The sequence below is a fragment of the Polypterus senegalus genome, chromosome 17 (genome assembly GCF_016835505.1).
Source record: "Polypterus senegalus isolate Bchr_013 chromosome 17, ASM1683550v1, whole genome shotgun sequence".
Classification (NCBI taxonomy): domain Eukaryota; kingdom Metazoa; phylum Chordata; class Cladistia; order Polypteriformes; family Polypteridae; genus Polypterus; species Polypterus senegalus.
The window spans coordinates 71,268,233-71,292,600 of NC_053170.1; positions in this window are offsets into that span (position 1 = coordinate 71,268,233).

The following is a 24,368-nucleotide window of genomic DNA, read 5'->3' on the forward strand; positions in this document are numbered from 1 at the left end:
ATATATATATATATATATATAGTCACACACGTGCGCATAGGAGGCAGCTAAAGGGCTTGAGTGTAGGCAGTTCGGAGGCATGCCGGGGTGTGGCAGAGTACACTGACTCTTTTTCTCCCTTGCCTGTAGACCATTCCCGGGGATTCCACCTGGCTCTCTTGACATCACTTCCGAGACCGAGCCAATGGAAGTTGACCTCACCAGCTCCGGCCCCTCTGATGTCACATCTGGCTGTGATCCAATGGTTGAAGACCACGTGCTCGATCCTTATGACCTCACTTCTTGTCTCCCCCTTTAAAAACCTGCCCCTTTTCCCTTTTTCCCTCAGTCTTGTTTTGGACTCCGTTGTATGCACTTCAGTGCTGGTTATTGTGATAAAAATGACTTTTGCAGCCAGGATACCATATTACACGGGTGGCTGCCCCAAACTTTTATCTGTCTATGTCTCGTTTTTGTGACTATATATATATATATATATATATATATATATATATATATATATATATATATATATATATATATATAAGTAAGTGCTGGTGCCATATGTTAAAAACCAATGTTTTCACTTTATAAGGTGTGGATTGGTAGTTTTAAGTGCCATGACATACTGCTATATGATTGAAAAGTCGGTCCTCTCTGGAATTGAGTTTTGAGCACCATGATAGAAAGACAGTTGATCTAGGAATGGTGGAGGGTTTCCTTTAGAGTTTCAAGCACCGTGAGTGGGTGGGAGTTGAATCACCTTCTTGGAGTTTCAAATGCTGCTACCAGGGAAGTGTGGATCATTGGGACAGTTTGAATAAGCATATTATGATATTGTGTGCTGGTATACTTGAAAACACTGCCAATACACAAATGTTCAAAATTAAGAAGTGGCAGGTGGAAGGAGCTGAGAGGTTCTGTTTGCTCACAGGACAAAACTGGAATTGTTGGAAAGGAATGGATAGGATTACAATACTTTTTATTCTTTAATTAATTTAATCTTTATATTTGCCTTTCTTTATAATGGGTTTTATATCCTTACATGACAGCTGTTAACTTTACATATGTGTACAGTTTGATCACTAAAACAAATACGAGCATAGTATAAACCACTAGAAGGCTGCAAATCTCTACTTGTTTTTACTGCTGAAATTAAAATATTATTTTCTGTAGTGTTTTACTGTAAGTATAAGTGTTTGTATCCCAGGAGGGTTGTAATATCATTGCTTTACAGATTGCGACAGTCAAAATGATGATGTGGCTTGACATCTACTGCCAGATGAAGCCCTTGAATCTGCTCTCCTCCAGGGTCTATCAGTCAGAATGAGGCTTTGACATTATAAATATTAAACAAATTCCTTCATTAGCACACCTTGTTCCTAACACATATTGGGACTATCTGATAATATTTAGCACTTTTCATTGCCATTTATTTTTTACACATTCCATTTTTTTTAGTATGTAACATAGTGAACTGGTAGTAAGTGCTAATCTCTCACAGCTTCAGAGAACTCAGTTAAAGTTTAAGCTTGGGCACCATCCATATGGAGTTTGTATATATTGTGTGTCTGTACTTCATTTTTATTGTGTATCCATTGAAGTGCCAAATCAAACAGACCCTATATGGGTGTGCACATGAGTATGCTCTGTGATGAAGTGATGTCCTGTTCAGGGCTGGTTCCTGCAATGTGACTGAATGCCATCACCCTGAATTTAACAAAGCAAGTTTAATGGATGGATGGATGCATGGATATTTTTAGATGATCTTGGCCCTAACTACATAAGTCAATACAGTTAGGATAGGCTCTGGCCTACCCTGACCTTGACTTGAACAAAAATGATTTGATAATGATATTTTTAATATAAGTTAATACTTTGTGTGATTTTGACCACTAATCAATCACCCTCAGAAGGTTCTAATATTCTTTATGAATTAACACTTTTGATTGCAGATTTACAGCTTAGTATCAGGAGTTGGATGAGTGATGTCGCTGATTCATGGATTAAAGGGTTTAATTATAAGAAGAAGCCTGAGATGCTGAATCTGTGTTGTCTAGAAAAAGAAGGAAGTCCAGAAGCAAAGATTTAATTTCATGATAGTGACAGAGCCTTTGAAATAATTGTTTGGTAACTTGCAGAGTTCACGCTTTATATGAATGGTCACATTGTGTCTGTCTGGATTTTTTAAGAGAAATGTCTGCTGGTTATGGAGCCAGTAGTTTGTTTTTTTCTGCCCCTAGTATTCCATAGAAAATTTGTGCTTATTATTCTAATTGTTACCTTTCATATTTTATTACACTCCTTTTTCACTATAAGATTGCAGGAACTCACAAAATGACTCCAACAGATACACTGACATGAAGAAAAACTGCAGGCTCCTTATAAAGGGTGACCAGGCTGGGATTTGATCCCAGGATCTTTGAGGCACAGTGTCAATGTGCTGCCTCCATTGCTTATTTTCTGGTATCGCCATGTCCTACACAAATACCAACTGGATTACAAAGAGCTGTAGTAAAGGAATGTCCTAGAGGTGTCTTTGGAGGCTAGCTTTTTGACTGAAGGTTTATTAGACATTCAAAGGCACTGTTTGGCACAGAAGATATTTTGCTAACATGTGGTGACCAACCAATTGACCACGCTTCATTGGGTATCTAATAGCTAAATTGTCCCAACAAGCTAGAGGAGAGGTCATAGCTCATATTTGGCCTAACTAGTTTACCTCCCTCCTACTAAAAAGGAACAAGGGAAATATTAACACAGCACAAAAATCTGAAAGTCACTGTCATAACTGCTAACCTGAGTGCAGATCCCAAACATTAAGGCATCCGTTGCTGCTGGGTTGTGACGTCTGAGGCCACAGGTGGGACAGAATGCCAGACATTAACCGGAACAGTGCCATGGCAGCAGGGATGAGGCACAGATCTCATATATCAGGACCCTGAAGCTGCTAAGATTAGACCCGTGGGTTTCGATGACAGAGGTTGCCTGTGTGGGCGCAGAGAGCATGGCATTAGCATCATTAGCATAGCAGCCAGAAGCTTAATTTTCAGGAACATCTAAATAGCAGTGTCGGTTTTCTATACAGTACTTGTAGGTTGTAGCAGAATAACCATACATATTGCATTGTACAAGCTGCAGATGTCCCGTATAAATGCTGTTTTTGTTTGGTGCCAAGTGCATTATTCATTGATCTTTTTGCCCACATTATGCCAGGCAACTTCCTCTAAGCAGCTCAGCTCAGCCAGGCACCCATATATGAATGCAGAGGTGATTATTTGCCCTTTTTTTCTGTAATCACATAATCACAATCAGGGGTTGAGACAGAAGTGGCAGAGATTACAGAGACTGAGACTTGGCTGGGAATTTGGAGCAAAGCATTGAAAATGAAGCATGATGATCAGTTAAAGCAAAGCTGGCAGTGAGTTGTTAGTGACTGCTCTGTTTGCTCAGCTATGAGAGTGAATAAAAGATAATAGAATCACTGTTAGTAGTTTCTTTTACATAGATGGACATGATGAGACTTTCCTCTCTGCCTTTGCTCCCCTCCTGACTGATGATTAACACACTGCATTATGTGGCATTTTTATTTGCTCAAACTTGGTAATACTGCTTTGTCTTTGTCACTCCATTAAGTCTTTATAAGGACATAACCTTGATTTTGTATTCCATTTCATATCTCTTCTTACCTAGACACGAAACATGACTTATGTCATCTAGCACTATAATATAATTTCTTTTGTAATCTGTTTTGTTACACCATGGTAAAAAGAATGTGTAAGTTTAAACAATTGGTAGAATACATAAGCGAGAACTAATAGGTTGTTTAATCTCCTGTACTGGACGGGCTACACATTTACAGACTCCCACCTCAGATGTAGGTATTTCATACAGTACATTATTAGGATGGACCTAGATTTGGTTTAAATAGGACAATACCAAAACAGCATCCAAGAAGTACAAATGTATCTATATCACGATGGGTGAATTTGAACATGCTAACTCACACTGCCCAGCACACACACAACAAGCAAACTTAAAAGATTTGCCTACTTAATTTAAAATTCAAGAGATTTCCAATACTGCCACATTCAGAAATGGTAGCCTTACTGGATTTCTGAACACAGGCTTCTCCCTTTCATAACCAAAGGCACTTTGCTGGTGTTAAGCCTTGAGTGGAACTTCATCCATTGGGTGCCTAATAGATTAATATTTGTGTCGGCAGTGTGCAGACTTCCATTGCAGATGGTAATTTCATTGTGAGAAATGTAACAAAGTTAAAACTTGGAAGAAGAGAGCATATGACTTTGTAACAGTCACAACTCTCACTCTTGTTCACATTTCCTGTAACTTTAATGATGCCTTTAATTGCATTTGTGTAAGCACACAATGCAGATGGGAATGGACCGACTAAAAAACTGGCATCTATGAAATGGATGGAGTCACTTTTTAAAATCAGAGTGACTAGAAGGGAAAAAGAGAGGCAACAAGAATGTAAATAGATATCTATGATTGCTATTTGTCATTAATATTCAAAATTCCTATTTTTATTTCCTTTTTACATGTGGTCATTTTAGTGTTTTTGTGTAGTCATATTGTATATATTACAAGCCAATATTTACCATTGAGGCTACCTGCTTTTAGACTCCTTTACATTTACCTAATTAACTGCCAAATTTTTTTGAGAATACAGAGAAAGGAAAAATGTACATTCTTGCTCTCTAATTCTTGCTCCCCAATTTTTTCTTTTCACTTTCTTTAATTTTGGTGCAGTTGGGATAAAAATATGCACAAAAAATCATTATGTTTTTAAAGAAAAATCTATTGGAACAATGTTTCTCAAGACAATAGGCTTTTAGCATTTACAGTACAGTACAGCACAGCACACTTCCATGATGGGATGACATAGTAAAGTCAAGTGAGAGAACTGGGTTACAAGCAGCAGCAGGTCCTCTAGTTAAGCAGGTAGCTGCAGAGCAATGATACCAAGTTACTAACTCCTGCAGGGCAGCCTCAGAGCTGACCACCATTTGTTAAGCCATGGACCCTCTACATCACATATGGGATATACTCTGAACCCTCTAGAGGTAGTAGCAAAGGAGAGAGTTAAAACAAAAGTGATGACCATTATGAATAATGCTGCACATCCTCTCTTTAACACACTCACATTGAGGATGTTCAGCCAACAAATTATTCAGCAGAAGTGTGTCTAGAAACACTATTTTGGCTCCTGTATTCCAGTGACTGTACACCTTTGTAATGCCTCCCTGAGACTGTGACTAGACATTTGCAGACAGCCTAAGGAAAAACCATTTTCATTAATGGATAGGTCTCATGGCTCAGAGGCCCTATGCAAATATACACACCTGCAGTATATGTGGGAAAAGTGCCAAATAAACAATTGAATAATGAATTTAACTATACACTTTTATACTGTTATACATGGCTGGAAATGTTGCAGGAGAACCTAGAAGGTCAATAGGCAGAGACACAAGTATGGAGAAAAGGCTGACCTCACCTGAAGCATGCAGTACTCCTCCAGGAAACTAGACAGGAGACAATCCTCAGATCTTGTCTTTAGCCAGCACTAGAGACATAGAGAGTAGAGCTGTAAAGAAGCGTTAGTAGTCTAGAACACCTCCTGGCTGTCAGAATGCACTGCATTATCCCTAATAATTAGATGTGAGATCATGTTGGCTGGTTAATACTAGAATTACCAAAGCCTGAGAAAAAACTTGTAATCCTGGCCCACCTTAAATCTGTTTGCAACTCTCCGTCAGCATCTTTTGTGTTGTAAATGTATCGATCAGCAAGAGCAGCAAGCAGCCTGCAATCCCATCCTCCCACCAACACAGGAAGGGTAGAATACTCACTCAGCTCAAATCTGTTTACCTGCATGTCAGTTGCCTGAAGTTGTAGAGGGTAAATAATATATTGTTATTTGAAATACATGCATTTCATGTATGTTTCATGTCTACAACAATCTATGTAAACACATTGTTAAAATAGAAACGTTTTTCATGTTTTAGTAATAATTGACAAAATGTAGACATGAAATACATAATGTGTGAAGCCTGAAGTCCAAATATCAAATAAACATTTTCACAAAAGGTACAAGTCTGTAAGAGCCGGTGTAAATTTATGGTACATGTAAAGGTTACCGTTTTTTTTTTTTAATTCAGTTTCATTCTCTTAGTCCTGTTCACGCTTGCCTCGATCTGACACTGCTGTTTTCAAAGAATGATATACTATAGCAGAGGTGAACACAGATGAGGACGAGGATTCTATTTCGGAGAAAAAGAACAGAAGCCCTCCCCGCAAGAAACGTCTACTCACATAAAAGAACAATGCAGCTGCACCAGGCGTAAAGATGAAAGATGGCACCATTTGGATGCAGCAAGAGGTTGGGCTTTATCCTGCCAGTCAATGTGCAACACACCTGTCCTTCAAAAAAAAGCAAAGCTTACAGAGCTTGCCAAGGCATTGTGCAAAGTCCTGTTTGTGATTATGTTTTGTGATGGTCTTTATATAAAAAAACATTTATATGTTACTTACTGTATATAAAAGCCGGATCGAATGTTATTTACCTTGATTTATTTACTTATCTTCCTACAGCATAAAATTAATTATATTTATTATTATTGTATTGCCTTTTTCATGAAAGGTACAAGTCTGTAAGAGCCGGTGTAAATTTATGGTACATGTAAAGGTTACCATTTTTTTTTTTAATTCAGTTTCATTCTCTTAGTCATGTTCACGCTTGCCTCGATCTGACACTGCTGTTTTCAAAGAATGATATACTATAGCAGAGGTGAACTCAGATGAGGACGAGGATTCTATATCGGAGAAAAAGAACAGAAGCCCTCCCTGCAAGAAACGTCTACTCACATAAAAGAACAATGCAGCTGCACCAGGCGTAAACATGAAAGATGGCACCATTTGGATGCAGCAAGAGGTTGGGCTTTATCCTGCCAGTCAATGTGCAACACACCTGTCCTTCAAAAAAAAGCAAAGCTTACAGAGCTTGCCAAGGCATTGTGCAAAGTCCTGTTTGTGATTATGTTTTGTGATGGTCTTTATATAAAAAAACATTTATATGTTACTTACTGTATATAAAAGCCAGATCGAATGTTATTTACCTTGATTTATTTACTTATCTTCCTACAGCATAAAGTTAAATTATATTTATTATTATTGTATTGCCTGTTTATGGTGGGGAAGGTGCTTCAGGGCACTACAACAAGAAGAAAAATAATGAAAAACCTTCTTGGTGATTTTACCCTGTGTTCAATGTGTCTGTTTTTTGGTTTGAATGGGGCAACAGCAACCTCTAGCGTTTTACACTCTTTAGGGAAGGCAGCATGGGTGGTGTTCAGGAGGCCTTGTCAACTGAACAACTGAGGGGCTTCTTGGCTACTGTTCCTGGAGCAATCTTCACAAATGATTTCAGTGTTTGCATGAAAGTGGCCAAAGGAGAACGGCTTCACTGCTAGAGGCATACAAAGTAAACCTGAGAAGTACTTTGCGGTAAAAGTCTCAACCAGTGGATGGAAGTGAATCAGTGTCTAGAGGAAGAGAGTGAGACAAAGAGAGGTACATATGTGACAAAAGAAAGGGAGTGTTTTCCTGTACTTATGAGCACATCACCTAGTAGATAAGGGTTTGTTGTTCTGTCCTGTTATTCTGCCATTTCCCTTTATCTGTGTCTACCAGGTTTTATTACTTAAGACACCAGTTTTATAACATGTAATTTCCATGACATTCTGTTTGAGGATAGTTGATACAGGAGTACTTTCTACTGTTACTGTCAGGAGAGGACCAAGGGAGACAAGGTCACAGGTTGTTACCCTACTATTGTTAACCAAATGCAGCAAGAATTTATTGTACTGACTTGACAGATCCAAATGGAATTGTGCTGACGTATGTCAATAAAACTGAGAGAGTCCAAAGGCACAGATTCCAACAATCAGACTGACCTCTAAAGTGCCCCATGGGTCATTATTAAGTAAAACAGAACTAGCTGCACAAAAGGGTCTGCTTATTTTCTGCCAGTCTTTCACTCACCTGGTTTTTGGAGAGTCAAATTTTTTTTTTTTTGACGCATTTGCCTTTTCCCTTTATGGGGGAGGTGGAGAACACAGAGAGAGAGCGTGAAGAAAGACAGAGCAAGAGAGAGAAAACCTTGTCATTAGGGAGCTCAGATGAAAAGGAAGGCTTCTAAAATGTATCCCGCTTATGTTTTATTCAGCTCAGAAATCCCTTCAAACAATTTAAGCTTTGACATCTTGAAATATTGAAAAGCCATTATTGGAAGAAGATTGTCTGGCCTAAAAGAGGCAGAGACTGAAAGGATTTAGTTCTGCTCCTGTGTTTAATCAGTTACACAGGACCGATTCTGACCCCTTTCAATCATTTTTCTCCACCATCAACGCCACCCCGCACTTAGGCCACAACTGCCTGTGGCATGGGAAGTTCACTGGTCAGAAATAAATTGGATATCAGCAGCATTTCCAGCCAACGAAACTGTGCACTTTACAAGGATTCCTTGAAAGCAGCCAAAGAAAGTCAGGCTGCCGTTGCTTTACTTCTTCAATATTCACACAAAGTCATACGATCACTGCCATCTAGTGGGCAACACGCTGTACTGTGGTTAGAAGAGGATGAGGATTTAGACTTTATGCTCGTATTGCAAAATAAAGGAGCTCAAAGATGAAGTTCATGCAAACTTGTCTCAGTCACACAGGTAGCCACCATGTGATATGGATGTACAGGTGGTCCTTATAGTATATGCATAATCCTCATGTGAAGCATAGGATGAAACATAAGATTAGGGGCAGCTTGCTCTGAGATGCAGTGCCTAAGAAAAATACTCAGCCCCTTGAAGGTTTACACATTTTATTGTTATACAACACTGAAGCACAGTGGATTTAATTTGGCTTTTTTGACATTGACCGACAGAAAAAGTTGCATGAGGGAGGCCTCCAAGAGACCTTTGAACAACCTGAAGGAATTACATGCTACCGTAAATGGGATTGGAGGGACGGCATACAATAACTGTTGCCTGGTTGCTTTACCTGTCAAAAAAAATGTAAATAAATGAAGACACACGGGAGACTCTGTAGTCACCAGAATATTCTATTGTCTACTTATACCAAAATTGAGCATTCTGGTCATCATACTACACACATTATCAAAAGCACACCATCCCAACCATGAAGCAAAGCGGTGGCAGCAGCATTCTGTGGGGATGCTTCTCTTCAGCAGGCCCTGAAAGACTTGGGATGGTAGATGATAAAATGAATGCAGCAAAATACAAGGAAATCCTGTAAGAAAACCTGAGGAAGTCTGCAAGAAACCTTTACCTTGGAAGAAGATTTGCTTTTCAGCAAGAGAACAACTGAAAGTACAGTATAAGACCAAAGCTGCATAGAAAGGACTTAAATAGCAACAATAATGTCCCAGGGCCTCATTTAAACACACACAAAAAGAGGCACATAATGTGCATACTGTACATAACTACTCATGCAAACATTGGGATATATTAAAGAAAACATGACACAAAAACTTGCGTAAATTTACGACAACTCTGACCCATGTGCAGGCAACACTTTTCAGAAAAAGTGAGAAAAGGGGACATTCTTGATAAAATAAGGAAATGCAGCCAAAGCAGCCAAATGATGACTCACACAATCTTCTTATATAATACGCTACCGTGGCTGTCCGTTTGTCTGTCCAGGATTTTAAATCACCAGTAGCTCGCAAACCGTCTGACCTATTGACCTGAAATTTGGTACACATATACTATGTGACGTCTACTGTCCACTTTCAGGGTGATCATTGACCTCCAAGGTTATTCTTCTTTTTATTTTATTTTATTATAGAATCAACTCTCAGCAGGGCGGCCGTGTGGCACATGCATATGAGCGCTGTTCGCATCCCTACCAACATTGGCGTCACTACCCCTATCTCTTCATATCTTAAATCATTCTTGAGGCAGATTGAAGACTTACGTGCCATCTTAAGTGAAACATTAAAGAAAATGTACTAAGTAATTGCAACACAAACATTGACTTAATCAGTTTTAACGCGAAAAGATGCTGACGAAAGAAGAGAAGAAGCAGGGTGCTAGGGTGGAGGAAAGAAGAACTGCTCAGGAAGCAGCAAGCAGATCAACTTCTGAGCACACGAATGCTGAACGTACAGTGAAAGAGTATGAAATTCTCAACTCAAGTGTATTCACTGCACGTTATCGTCTAGTGCGCCGTTACTGGTTTATTATAATATTGTAGTGACCTTACCAGGTTTGAATAGGGAGAATCACAACAGGACAAAGAAAGGATTGCAGAACAGTCTACTTCAACAATCAATAAAAAAAAAATACACACAACTTTGAACTTGAACTATTTACAATTATCAATGAATCTGTCATTGTTATAGACCAGAGAGAACCTGCAGTACCACATACGTAACCTACCTCACATAACCAGCTCAACCCCCCCCATCACCTTCTTAGTTGTTTCCCCGAACCATCCAGAAATCCCTGCCTTTGTTCCTAGCCCCCTTTTTCTTCCCTTTAATGTCAGTCATATCCCTGATGTCAGTCCTCTGTGCTGCTCTCTGCCCTCCCCACTTGACCCAACAGTCACTTTCCCTCCAAGCTTCACCCTGGCTGGGACGCTACACTATCATAATATAATTATAATATAATATAATAATGACTCGGTCATATGGATTATAATTCATATCACCAAGTTATTGTTATAATGTGAGTTAATGTGACACGCATATTAAACCTCAAAAGTGTTGAATATGTTGTTCACACCATCGCTTACCATTTAAGAGGGCTGATGCTGAGTATTTTCACTGAAGAAGTTTTTTTTGTTTTTTTGTTTATATCGGCTATCCGTTGTCATCTTTCAGAGAGCATGTCTGAAAAATCTCAGCCAAGCTTCATTCCAGCATGCCTGGAATAGGGAAAAAGTGGAGGCTTTTAAAGGGGAAGACAGGAAGTGAAGTCAAAGGGGTCGGGCTCATGCAGGTTTTCTGCCATTGGTGCGAGCCCGGACGTGACATCACAGGGGCCAGAGCCGGCAAGGTCTCCTTCCATATGCTCGGTCCCGGAACTGACATCAAGAGGACCAGTTGGAATTTCCCTTGGTCTGCAGGCAAGGGAGAAAAAAGTCAGTGCACTCTGCAACATCCCGGTATGACTCGGAACTGCCCTTTAGCTGCCTCCCATGTGCACGTGTGTGACAGTGTGTACATAAATCAAACATTACATATTTTGCCAACATAAAAAGGAAATTTGCAGCAGTGTCCAGTTCCCCCAACATAATCAGAGCACTTTACTGCACTTATACTGCAATAAGGGTATCTATTGAGAATGAAGCTGCTTTTGTTAATTATAAGCTGTTACATTCTATTCTTGAACAAGTCATATGATGCCAAGATGAGGCTAACAAACATCACGTTTCTATGGCCTTGGTAAGCCCGTGATTCATTTATTTTGAGCTTTGGCAGACCTCAGTTCTTCATGTCATGTACTATTTGTTGTATCAGTAATCATGTCTTTACCATGCAGCAGCTACCCGTTCAGACGCTGGCGCCTTACACCTTTCTTGAAACCCCAGAACACAAAGGAGAGACACTATAATGCTGTGTGTGACTTTGTACGCTCAGTTGCAGAGCACAGGCAGATGCTCATGAATGTGGTCTCGACACATCAGGCGGAAGGCTTCTCTGTCAGCCAATGAAGTTATTCAGCATTGTGACTGCATATGTGTGAGTGTTGGTTAACAATGAGGCTTATTGATTAATGCGCATTCACTTGGTGATTGTGATTAACAAGGGTAAAATTGTGTAGAAATGTGTGTACAGCAGGTTTTATAAAACACACATTTTTTTTTGCATACACTTTTTCCTTTTGTTTGGCATGCGCATATTTTCATGCTTGAATCCAAGCAAAGTTTTAAAAATTAGGCCCTTGGAGTGGGTGAGTCAGAGTCCAGACTTCAGTCCAATTGAGAATTTGTGGCTTGACAAAAACAATTCCCATGCAACCTGACAGAGTTTGAGCTGTTTTGCAAAGAATGAAGAAAAAGTATAGAGTCCAAATTTGCAAAGCTGACAGAGACCTGTGCACATAGGCTTAAGGCTGTCTACTTACTACTGATTTGAAAGGGTGAATACTTATGCAATTGATCTTCTTTTGTTTTCTATTTGTAATTAAAGTAGATTGCTTTGCAGAGATCTGCTTTATATTTGACATTAAAAGGCCTTTTATTCTGTTGATCAGTGTCACAAAATCTAAATTAAATGCATTGTACTTCAGCCTTGTATAACAATAAAAGATGAAAACATCCAATTTTTATAGGCACTGCATTAAAGGGCATAGAGGTATTCATTTGTTAAGTGGGGCTCACATGCAGGATATTGTGCTTTACACACAAACTCAGTCAGAAAGTCCATACTCTGAATATACTAAAGCAGAGTGGAGTGAGACAAGCTGTCTCTCTGAGCAAGGGCTGTGCTGGGATGGAAAGTAATGAAGGACTGACATGGGATTTGAACCTGCCGATCAGACAGAACTGACAATAAGAGCTAAAAATCATTTCATGTTTACTGCGATAAACAATAAAATTGATCATTATAAGCCAGGGGAGTCAAACTGAAACTCATATCCTGCGGGGTGGCAGTGTCCTTGTTTTATACACCAGCTGATTTTTTTAATTAGAAGCTCATTATGGAAAACACTTTTTTGACTTAATTTTAGGTCACTCACTTGTTATTATTCAGAACCTTTAAATGGTTATATTTTTCTTAATCAGCTACCAATTAACAGCAAGATGCAAATAACAATGAAATAAGCAGCCAACAGGCAGTCATTTGCACCTGCATATGTTCATCTATTTCAATAAAAGAGGCTGAAGGAAATAAAGCAGAAAATAGTGAAAGCAGTGTCCTAATCTGTTCTGAGCTACGTGCTTAGAAAAAGAATACATTCAGTAGCAGTGATGTCTGACATGGCAGAATGGCAACTCTAATAAACTGCTCAGTCTTTGAACAAACCAGCTTAGTCCAATTATAGGGTATCCATGTAGGGATGTAACATAGTTTGACCCAAAGTATCATCACACAATCATACTTAATGAAGTAGGCTGAATAACGTAACACAGGCATGCTTGAAATGTGGGTGTAAACAGGAGTATCTAGAAAACATTTGTGTGGACACAGGGAGACAGTTCGGACCAACACCCATACAGAATGGGCCGCTATCAAAGTCCCGGGACTAGAAGCCAGCTGTTTTTACCACTAGAGCACCATGATATTTGATATAATTAGAAGTTTCTGTATGATAGAAAATTAGCCCATCAAATTTTTAATTTGTTTTATATCTTCTTGGGTCTACTCTCCATCTTTAAATTGCTTTGGTATTTTTAAAAAGTGAATTTAATTGTCAAAGGTTGATTGATGCAAGTCTCAACAAACAGTAGAACACATAAGCTAACTCTGGACATGCATGTTGTGAATTTACCTTAACTTGTAATGCATATTTATACCAACACCACAATGGACACACCAACTGTGTCTGTATTTATCAAGCATCTCAGAGTAGGAAAATAGACCTAACTGGCTTAAAAATCTCAGAGGAGACACAAAATTGGTCTTATAGTTGTGAGTTAGAGTAAAAGGATTTTGTCAACTTTCCTCATTTAGTAAACTACTCCTAACTTCACCACGATTTAGAAGAGTCCATGAGCTGTCCTAACTCTCTAGGAGCTGCCAGAAGATGGCGCTCAGGCACAGATTGACACAGAATTCCTGGAAAAGGCAGAATTGTTTAGAAACACTGAAGAGCAATTACCTCGTTAAAAGGTACCTGTCTGACAGAGATGGAATAGTATTCATAACAACTCTTGTACAATACGTGATCTCTCCATCTCTGCAGGAAAGCTATAAGATGAAATGCAAGCACTGGTAACGTTAAGTTTTTCAGCTACAGGGAAAATGCAGCTTTGCAATATTTAAGATCTGTATATGTCACAACTTATCAATTCTTGAATTTTGCATCAAACTTTTAACATCCATACAACACGTAAGATAATACACAGATTCACACATTTCCCCACCAACCCACATTAGGTAATGTTAAAGTAAGCTGCATCCATGCAAATCACCACACACATAAAGATCATTGCCTCAAGTGTGAATGAGAATGAATATGTGAATCACCAGCGATATCACAATATTAGTACGCAGTTGGTCACAAATGCAAACTGTGTTAAAGTAGCCAGCCTATTATCCCAAAGATAAGCAGGGATGGGTGGGTGACTGACAGCAAAACCTCAAACAGGTACTCTGCATTCCACAAAATACAGGAACATTTTTGTTAAACTTTAAAAGGCCTGGAAAGATCAAGAATACAAGCAGAGACTCCCAGGGCACTGGATAAATAGAGGCTCATGAAGATAAGGAACAATCATGGAGAAAGGCCTACAACTTGGAAACACAATCAGGAACATTGGAAGAGTGAACACCATGTCAGTAACAGTGCAGGAATAGCCATGGGTAGTCTCAGTAAGTGTCATTTTAGGGGAGTGGGGAGGTTATTGTTCTGAAAGTATGGCTGTAGATAATTCATTGTTAATTAATTGTGCACATTACCTGACTCATCTATCATTTGGTACGTGTCTCAGTCTTCCCATCTCACTGCTCATTGAAGTATTGATGTTGCTGCAAAATGGCAACAATTATGTACACCTTAACACAATATCCTACCTTGTTTTCTTTCTTTTTCTTATACTTCTTCTCTTTGATCATCATTATTGTTATTATTTTTGTGATGAAGCTTTAGTGTTAGTACAGTATGAGAAAACTAAAAACAAGATCATGTGCCATTTTACAGTGATGCTATTCTTTCTCAAATGTTAACTCCTACTTCTCACTGGGAGTGAGTGTAGGATGCTTCTCCACTGTTTCTTATGTACTACTTTAGGGTGGAACAAATTCTTATCTTAGGCAGACTTTTAGTATAATTTCCTCTGAGTAATTCTGAAATACTTCATAAACATGGGCACTGATAACAAAGCACTGAAAATGTAAGCATTCCTTTGCTTGGGTTAATGTGTTGTCAGCTAGCAGCAGTTGTAACATGCTTCCACTGAAACTCTGACTTACATGTGCTAGTCGACATACAACATGTCACCTTCCAGCACCTTGATTCATGAATGTAAGAATGTTATTTTGAAATTTCTGTTTGTTATCTGAAAAATCTCAGAGCACATTTTATTGTTAGGCCAATAATGCAGATGAAACAGAATTATTTTAGTATTAATTCATTTTATCAAATATTGTTTTATAAGTGATCTTATGATTGTTCTGGCCTACATTTACAAAGGAATGAGTGAAGAATCTTTGGATGCTGAGAATAGAAAACATTGCATTACATTAGAATATATTAAGTATACTTTATTTGCCCCTAAGGAGAAATTAAACTTTTCAGAAGCTCATCCATCCATCCATCCATTATCCAACCTGCTATATCCTAACTATAGGGTCAAAAGAAGGTAATAGAAATAATTTAGAAATATTTGCTATCACTTGCCCAACATGTATCATCAGTGCCTTTTGTCTGTATTCACTTGTATGTGAACTTCTCTTCACTCCGTTTTTTGAGTGTGTTCTCATAAAGCCTGCTTCTCAGACTCTGCCATTATTTTTGCAGTACCTTCCGCACCTCTTGTACAGTTTTATACTCTTGTCTTTGTAGGTGACTTACTCAGCATGTGCCTTCATTCCTTCTTGTGTGTTTCGCACTTGCATTTCCTCTTTTGTTGTGTCACCAAGGCCAAACCGATCAATCACACCAAAGCCAAACAGACCAATCAGATTGCTCTGGGGGACTAAACACATAGACCGTATTGTTTTATTATAGAGTGAAGCTATATAAAAAAACAACAAAACCATAAAAACACACAAAAGAATTTCTGGCTAGGATAAAAATGATCTGCGGCTGTCAATAACATGCTTGTAGGTGACAGTAAGATGGTGAGATCTGCCATAGGTTCAAATTTAATGGTATTAACAGGTCCAGCTTGCTATGTCCACAAAATGAACATGCCGTTAGATCCAAATTTTCCTAGTTGAAGACAGCAGCATTTAGAATTACTCATCTTTAGAGTGCTCACAACAGAGTAAATCATTTCTGAGGTCGAGTTTAAATATAGGCATCAACAGGGTGATGCAGCCTACTCCTAGTCAACAACATGGATGAATTCAGACTGCCCATCAAAGTTTTGATTGAACATTTAAGGTTTAATTGTAATGTGCTTGCTTTTTTATTCATACAAATCTCTAGAAGTCATTCCCCTCCATCTGAACATATCAGATGTAGCCCGTCCATCATTAAAGAGAATTTGAAATAGGTGGTTTAAGATCTCCTAATCTCACCGTAACTCATCATGAGATGTGATAGTTGTTTTGATTTAAAAAGCGACTGAGGATTTCTTTATCCTCGCTGCAGATCTTCATCCTTGCCATCCTTGGATGAGCTGTTCTTCCAATACTGTGTGAGATAGCACTAATGATCACAGTGTTACGAACTAAGTACAGGAATATTTAATATCCCAATTTAGGTTCTTCAAAGTCTCTTACACTCACAGTTGTTGTGGATGTAAGGTGGCCTTTAGATCCTCAGTGATCCCCATGTGACAATTAGCAATTATGATGAGATGAAGCTTAGGGCAGTGATGATAGCAAAATATCCTCAATTTTAACATTTTTTTTTTTAAAATAGGGACTTAATAGTAGTAAGCCAGAGGTAAACTCTTAACTTTAATAATTTAAAACAAAAGAGAAGTTTATCAAGATAAAACAGGAAGCAAAAAGTGGGTGCTTCTGAAAAATGGCTGCCTCATGGTGCTATACCTGGTGCTTACTTGAGTGCAAGCAGGGAACTAAACTGGCTTATTGGCACGATGGCTATACATTTAGAGATCCTGCCCAAATCATGTGAAGGACTTAAAGTTTAGCTTATCACTGCTTCCTGAAATGTGAATTAGCATGTCAGAAGAGTGTAAGAGATGCTATTCATGACAGCATATGAAAATAATGATCCCACAAACATTGTTTATTAACAAAAAGAACTGTCTTCTTATAAAGAAACGATTTAGAGTATAAAACTTTAATCGTTGCAGCCCTTCAGGAACTGAGTCTAACATGACACTATGGTGTCATAGAAATTAGCAGGGCCAGAGACCCCAATTCAATTCCCGATTTGGTCATTGCGTGATACTCCTCATGTAGTTTTAGATTTCCTCTCACATTCTGAAGATGCAGATTACAGGTACTGCAAATTGGCAGCTTGAAAGTGGCCCTTATCACATAAAAGCGCATTGGAGGCGGTCAATGGTCTTGACTAAAAGTGTTATTACGCCGGATCAAGGGTTGGCAATGTGCACTAATGCCTTTTCTCCCTCTTCCATGGATCCTCAAAATGGAAATCAACCTCACACCTCTACACACCCTACTTCCTACCCCAGGTCTGATGTCATTTCAGCGTGCGGCCCACCCAACCCACCTCTTCCGGCCCTTCCCCTATAAAACAGTGTTACCCTCTCTGTTATTTCAGTTTAGTGTGGGACTCAGTCTATGAATACTACTGATTGCTGTTATTGCTGTTTTGAATTACTTCAGGTATATGGGGTGGATCCCCAAATTTTCCCTTTCCTTATTTTGCCTCATTATACCCTGTACAAGTGCAAGCTGATGTGTGTTCTCATGAAGCTCTACTCATCTTCAGGCCTCTTATAAAATGAGTTTTCTGAATGAAGTGAGGGAAACTCTGTGTTTCTAAAGTACCAAACAAAATGGGTCAGTTAACTAACAGTGCTTCAATGTTTACATGGAGAGGTAGTGTACAATAAAAAAAATAATGTTTAGATGGTAAACTGGTTTCTTTAGAATCAGTCTGAAAGATATAACCCTTTGTCTGAATAAATCTGCTGTCCTTTAAGAAATTCCATTCTCTTTAACAAGTGGTTGCCATCCTTAGTAATACACTGCAGCCCTAGCCATGGTAGGTTCCTATTTAACATTAAGTATTTTGAAAAAGAGACCCAGAGCTGCTTGATGTTGTACTGGATTGAACAGATTCAAAAACAGATGGATGGATAGTACCTATTCTGCGATTCTTGTCCTCACTATAAATACCAGTTTTCAATGGCATGTGTGTAGTTTTGACTATTTACTTCTCATTCTCTCTTACGTAAACTGACAGGTATATTCAGACTGCACTCCTCTTCCCAGTATCCTCCTTTTATAGTACAGAATAATTCCTGTTGTAAGCAAAATAAAATACTCAATGACTGGTGTCACAAGCGACACAGGTTGGTTAGCATCCTGGCTGGAATGGATGGCTTCATGTGCAATTGGGAAGCCATTATTGGGGAAGGATGTGGATGGACAATCATCCCTGCCAGGCTTGGTGTTGATGTCATTCCCAGCTGGGTGGCTATAATAATGGAAGGTCAAGAGGAGACAACTTCCTGGGGGTCATGTATTCCATCTTTACATAGGATGGCAGCATCCTTCTGTTGGAAATCCCATTGGTACACCAGCAGGGCATATTCAGGAGATGTAGCCATGACAGACAGCCTTGTTGGAGTAATTGAGGGATGTCAGGGGGAGCTGCAGTGGAATATTGTCCCTACATTAAGGAGCTTCTTCCTGACCAGAAAGTGCTTCCATCATGCAAAGTGGTGGCAGCAGAGGCGCTTCCGGATCCAGCATAAAAGGAACCGCATCACCTACATCCAGGAGTTGGAGTTGAGAGGAGGAAGATAACATTTGCCTGGAGGAGTGAAAGAGGGAGTAGTAAAGGTTGGAAGGAAGGAAGAAAAGAAGGAAGGATTGTAATTTTCTGATTAGGGAAATGAGTCATGGAAAGGTACTTGGAACAGTTTTGGGGTTCAATGGTGCACCCTACAGGCCACACTTGTTATCAAGAAGTGACTGTGATTTGCACTTTAAATGGTTTTGAAGTCACTGCTTGAACTGTGGTAATAAGAGAAATGGAACAGAAATTGTCTCCATGTACACAGTGCACTTCTACAAGCATATTTGTCTCCAATATGGTACTGCAACAGCTACACTGAACATCATTCAATAATCAACATTAAGAACAATTTATCTCAAGATTGCCTTTGCCTTACTACAACACATGTGCTGGAACCATTTCTATTTGTCGTCCCATAATGCAGACATTTTATGCTTTTATGAGCTCTCTGAAAATTTTTCCAAAATACAGAAAGCCTGTGTCTGCAGCTTGGTACTCAGGGCAGGAATCAGCCATGGAAAGTGCCTGCGAGTTTCACTGGACACATTCTTATTTACTTATTTTGTAACAATCTATCCATGACATTCTTAGACTGTGAAACTTAATCTGTGTCCATGAAGATTTCAGGCATGAAAGTTAGCTTGCACCATCAGACCACCCCATATGTGTAGTAAGTAACAAAACTTTATTTTAGCTTCTGCTCCTTTATTACCCACAGTACCCTTGCTGAACCTCTTTTCTGCTTGGGTGTTTGTGTCCTACAATGGACTAGTACAATGTCCACCAGGGTTACTTTCTCCCTTGCACTTAGTGCAGCTGGCATAGTCACTGGCATTGGGCACATATGTAACTTACTTCACAACATACACAATATAGAGATACATTTCTATTTTGGTAATTGAGATTAATTAATGACACATTCCCAGTATCCTATTGTGCAACACGTAGTACTCCGCAGTTACAGTACTTGTTTCTAATTAATAGGATAAATAGTTATGTTTATGGCACAGTAATTGTGTACTTGTTGTTAATGTGCCTGCGTAGGCAGGCACTCTTAATTATTAGTAATAAATAATTGAAGCTCCTGGATGGTATATCTGTGACCCTTTTGTTTAGAAGAATTAAATTAACAAAGAGAAACTTGGATCTAGGATAATGTGTTCTCTTTAGTGTCTGCTTTTTATTTACTTTTTCATTCTGAATATACTGTACATTAGTATTTTTAATAAGATTATTTCTTTATTCTGTTCAGCCCACTTATTCAAACAAAAGGATGCAGGGAGATGATGATCTAGCAACAAGGCAGGGACCAATCCTGAATGGAGTGCAGGCCCACAGCAGGATTTGCCGGTCAATCTAACCAGCATACTGACATAGAGTAAACCATCTAGTTCACAGTAAAGACTCTCCTCAGCCTACAGCGGTTTCTAGGCATGATGTTATTGAATTTATCTGACATATTTTTGTTTGACCATTTCTTGTTACAACTTTTACATATAATAACAATAAAATAATAATATTAAATTATTAAATGCAGAATATGTGTTTGGCACATCATGTGGGGTTGTGTCCTGCTTTGTTGCAGGAATATGTTTCTGCACCTTTTGACATTTATTTAGTGATATGACTTAAGCAGTAAAGTCAGAAATATTTTTAAATAGAGATCAGAAAGTGAAACAGAGTGAAAGTTTGTAACCAAATATCAGTCCTTTCTTTTACCAAAGCCCACTTCGCAAACCACAAAGTGTAGTTCAACAAACTAAAATGAGGAGTTTCATTAATTTGAAACGTGCATGACGTAAAACACATCACTTATAAAGTATTTCTATCCAGACGCAGATAATCAGGAAACATGTGGCCCCTGATCATAATAAATTCTGTTCAGGGACCTCCAGTTGTCCTATATAGCAACTTGGCAAACACTACACGGAAGCAAAGTGAAAAATTGCGGTGCGCACAAGAAACAAAATGGTGTTGTGATAAGATTTAAAATAAACAAATATCTTTAAACAAACTTTAAATAAGTAATTTGTAATAATAAGTATTTGTAAAATTGCACAATTATTTTTTATGTGGTGGGAATAAGCTGTTGTACATTCACACAGTATATACTGCATATACCGATCAGCTATAGCATTAAAACCACTGACAGATGAAGTGAATAACATGGATTATCTCATTACAACAGCACCTTGTCCAGAGGTGGGATATATTTTAAGCAGAAAATGAACAGTTTGTTCTTGAAGATGTGTTGGAAGCAGGAAAAAAGGGCAAGCATAAGGATCTGAGCAACTTTGAAAAGGGTGAACAACAGGGGCACGGCATCTCCAAAATCTCAGGTGTTTTGGGGTGTTCTCAGTATGCAGTGGTTAATATCTACCAAAAGTGGTCCAAGGAAGGACAAATGGTGAACTGGTGACAGGCTCAGGGTCCTAGGAGGTTATGCTGAAGCTTTATAAAGCGCTGATGAGGCCTCATCTTGAATACTGTGTGCAGTTTTTTGTCTCCAGGCTACAAAAAGGACATAGCAGCACTAGAAAAGGTCCAGAGAAGAGCGACTAGGCTGATTCCAGGGCTACAGGGGTTGAATTATGGGGAAAGATTAGAAGAGCTGAGCCTATACAGTTTAAGCAAAAGAAGATTAAGAGGTGACATGACTGAAGTGTTTAAAATTATGAAGGGAATCGGTAGAGTTGATCAAGAGTGTTATTTTAAAATGAGTTCATCAAGAACACGGGGACACAGTTGGAAACTTATTAAGGATACATTTCACACAAACATTCTTTACACAAAAAATGATAGACATTTGGAATAAGCTACCAAGTAGTGTGGTAGACAATAAGACTTTAGGGACTTTCAAAACTCGACTTGATGTCTTTTGGAAGAAATAAGTGGATAGGACTGGCAAGCTTTGTTGGGCTGAATGGCCTGTATTCATCAAGATTGTTCTAATTTCGTTTTGTCAGTGAGGGTGTTTTTCATCTTTTGATTTATGTTCCTCGGTTATGGATGGCCAGTACATTTTCATCCTGACATCACTCCTAGACAAAGTGTTGGACAAACTTCAGCAATCGGCACTCTTTCATTAAGGAGTCACTATATCTGAACTCCCTCTAGCGGCTTCTAATGGCCCTGCACCCTTGAGTACCACTTAGCCTAAAAAGGAGGTACTTCTTGGACTGCCTATTTTCTTGAAGTAACGACAATCACTTTTCAAAAGAAAGGACATGAACAGTGTTGAAGTGCTGCCAGTTGTTCCGTAACAATAGTTCAAAATTTAATTGATGGACAGATATTGTCAGGCTCCATTTACATTTATATGTTAAATTGCTTTTTCAGCTTACCTTCAGTTATTGTCTGTTTTAACAAATATGTATCTACTGTATATTTATACTCTTTATGTAGTTAGTCTTCTTCTTCTTCATCTTTTCCCACTTCTATGTGGGGGTCAATGATTTATACATTTTGGCATGATGCCTTTCCTTACACCAACCCATCCAATTGCTAATTTGTAAAATTTTAATTTGCAATTACCTTAGAACTTGTCACAGTGCTCCATGTGTGCCCCCAGTGAAGAGTGCTATAGAAAAAACTAAACTAAATTCAATTAAATTAAGATACCATTGTTTTCATTTTTAGATGGTCAGGCACCTTGCATCCCCTGGCAATGTGGGTGAATATTGGTAAGTGTTTCAATCGCTTGGCATGTTTATAGAATTTTATTCATAATGGCAGGGTATTTTGTCTATTCAGGTCTTTTCTTTTTTCCATGCCTTTTTTCTTCCATCAGACAACTCAGTAGTTGCTTGCTTTCAATTCATTCTCGTCTTTTCTTGAGTCATTCAGCTAATAATTCCACCAGATGCACACATTCCTTCGACATATCCTTATGTACACCATGTGAACACGGTCTTATCCAGTGAGCTGTCACTTCCTGTTTTGAGCCTCTGTCACTGAAGAACTTTACTGGATGCCATAGTTCAGTTTCTATTTTTTTTTTATTTTATTACAATCAAATAGCATTCCATAAAAATGACTCAAGTTTTACAAAAAAAGGTTTGAAACAAATCAACCCCCACCCCTAATGATTACCGCCCAGTAGCACTTACTCCCATAGCCATGAAGTGCTTTGAGAGGCTGGTGCTAGAACACATCTAGGACATCATCCCTGACAATCTGGACCCCCTACAGTTTGTGTACCGTTGTAGCAGGACCACGGAGGATGCCATCTCCATAACACTTCACACCACCCTGTCTCATCTGGAGAACAAGAACTGTTATGCCAGGCTGCTGTTTGTGGACTACAGCACTGCATTTAACACTGTTATTCCATCCCAGTTCATTGCTAAACTCCTGGATCTGGGGCTTAGCTGTTCATTGTGCAACTGGGTACTGGACTTCCTCACCGGCAGACCTCAGAAAGTGCATATTGGTGGAAAAACCTCCTTCATCATCATCATCAACACTGGCACCCCGCAGGGCAGCATGCTGAGCCCCCTGCCTTACTCTCTCTACACCCATGGCTGTGTTGCTAAGTACAGCTCTAACACCATCCTCAAGTTTGCTGACGATACCACTCTAATAGGTCTGATCAGCGAGGACGATGAGATGGCCTACAGGGAGGAGGTCAGACTCCTGTCAGAATGGTGTCAGGACAACAACCTCACCCTCAATGTTAGCAAAACTAAAGAGATGAGTGTGGATTTCCGCAAACAACCAACAGAGCACAGCCCCATCTACATCGGAGGTGAGGCTGTGGAGTAGGTCAGCAGCCTTAGGTTCCTCGGAGTCACCCTCACTGATGACTTTAAATGGTTAAGTCACACTGCGGCAGTAGTCAAGAAAGCCCAACAACACTTTTACTTCATCAGGAGACTGAGTAAAGCCTGGATGTCCCCCACAACCCTGTGCAAATTGTAGAGGTGTACTGTGGAATCTATCCTGACAGGATGCATCACATCCTGGTACAGCAACTGCTCAGTTCAGGACTGCAGAGCTCTGCAGTGTGTGGTGAACACAGCACAGTAGATCACGGGCACACAGCTCCCTGCGATCCATGACATACACACTACACACTGTCTCAGGAAAGTGAACCCTGCCACCCTGCACTGTCACTTTTCACCCTCCTCCCATCGGGGAAGCAACTAAAGTCCATTCAGACGCGCACCTCCAGGTTCAGGAACAGTTTCTACCAAACTGCAATCAGACTCAAGAACAATCAGTAACCGTGTGTCACCTCCACTGCCACTGTCTCTATTTATTCCTAGGATCCTGGTTTTATATATTTACTTATTTATACTGATTTATTTATTCTGTGTGGGGTTTTTTTGGTCTATGTTCACTATCTGCAAGGGCACATGCAAGCAAGCATTTCATTGTACATGGTACTTGTACTTGTACACATGACAATAAAGAATTGAAATTGAAATTTTATTCATACATCCCCTCAGAACAGATTCCCCCCACCTGCAGTATAGGCTCAGACAGCTTCAGTTGCATCTTTCCAGGTTTTAGGGAGTCTGGTGCAGCCAGATATATACCATATTATTACAGA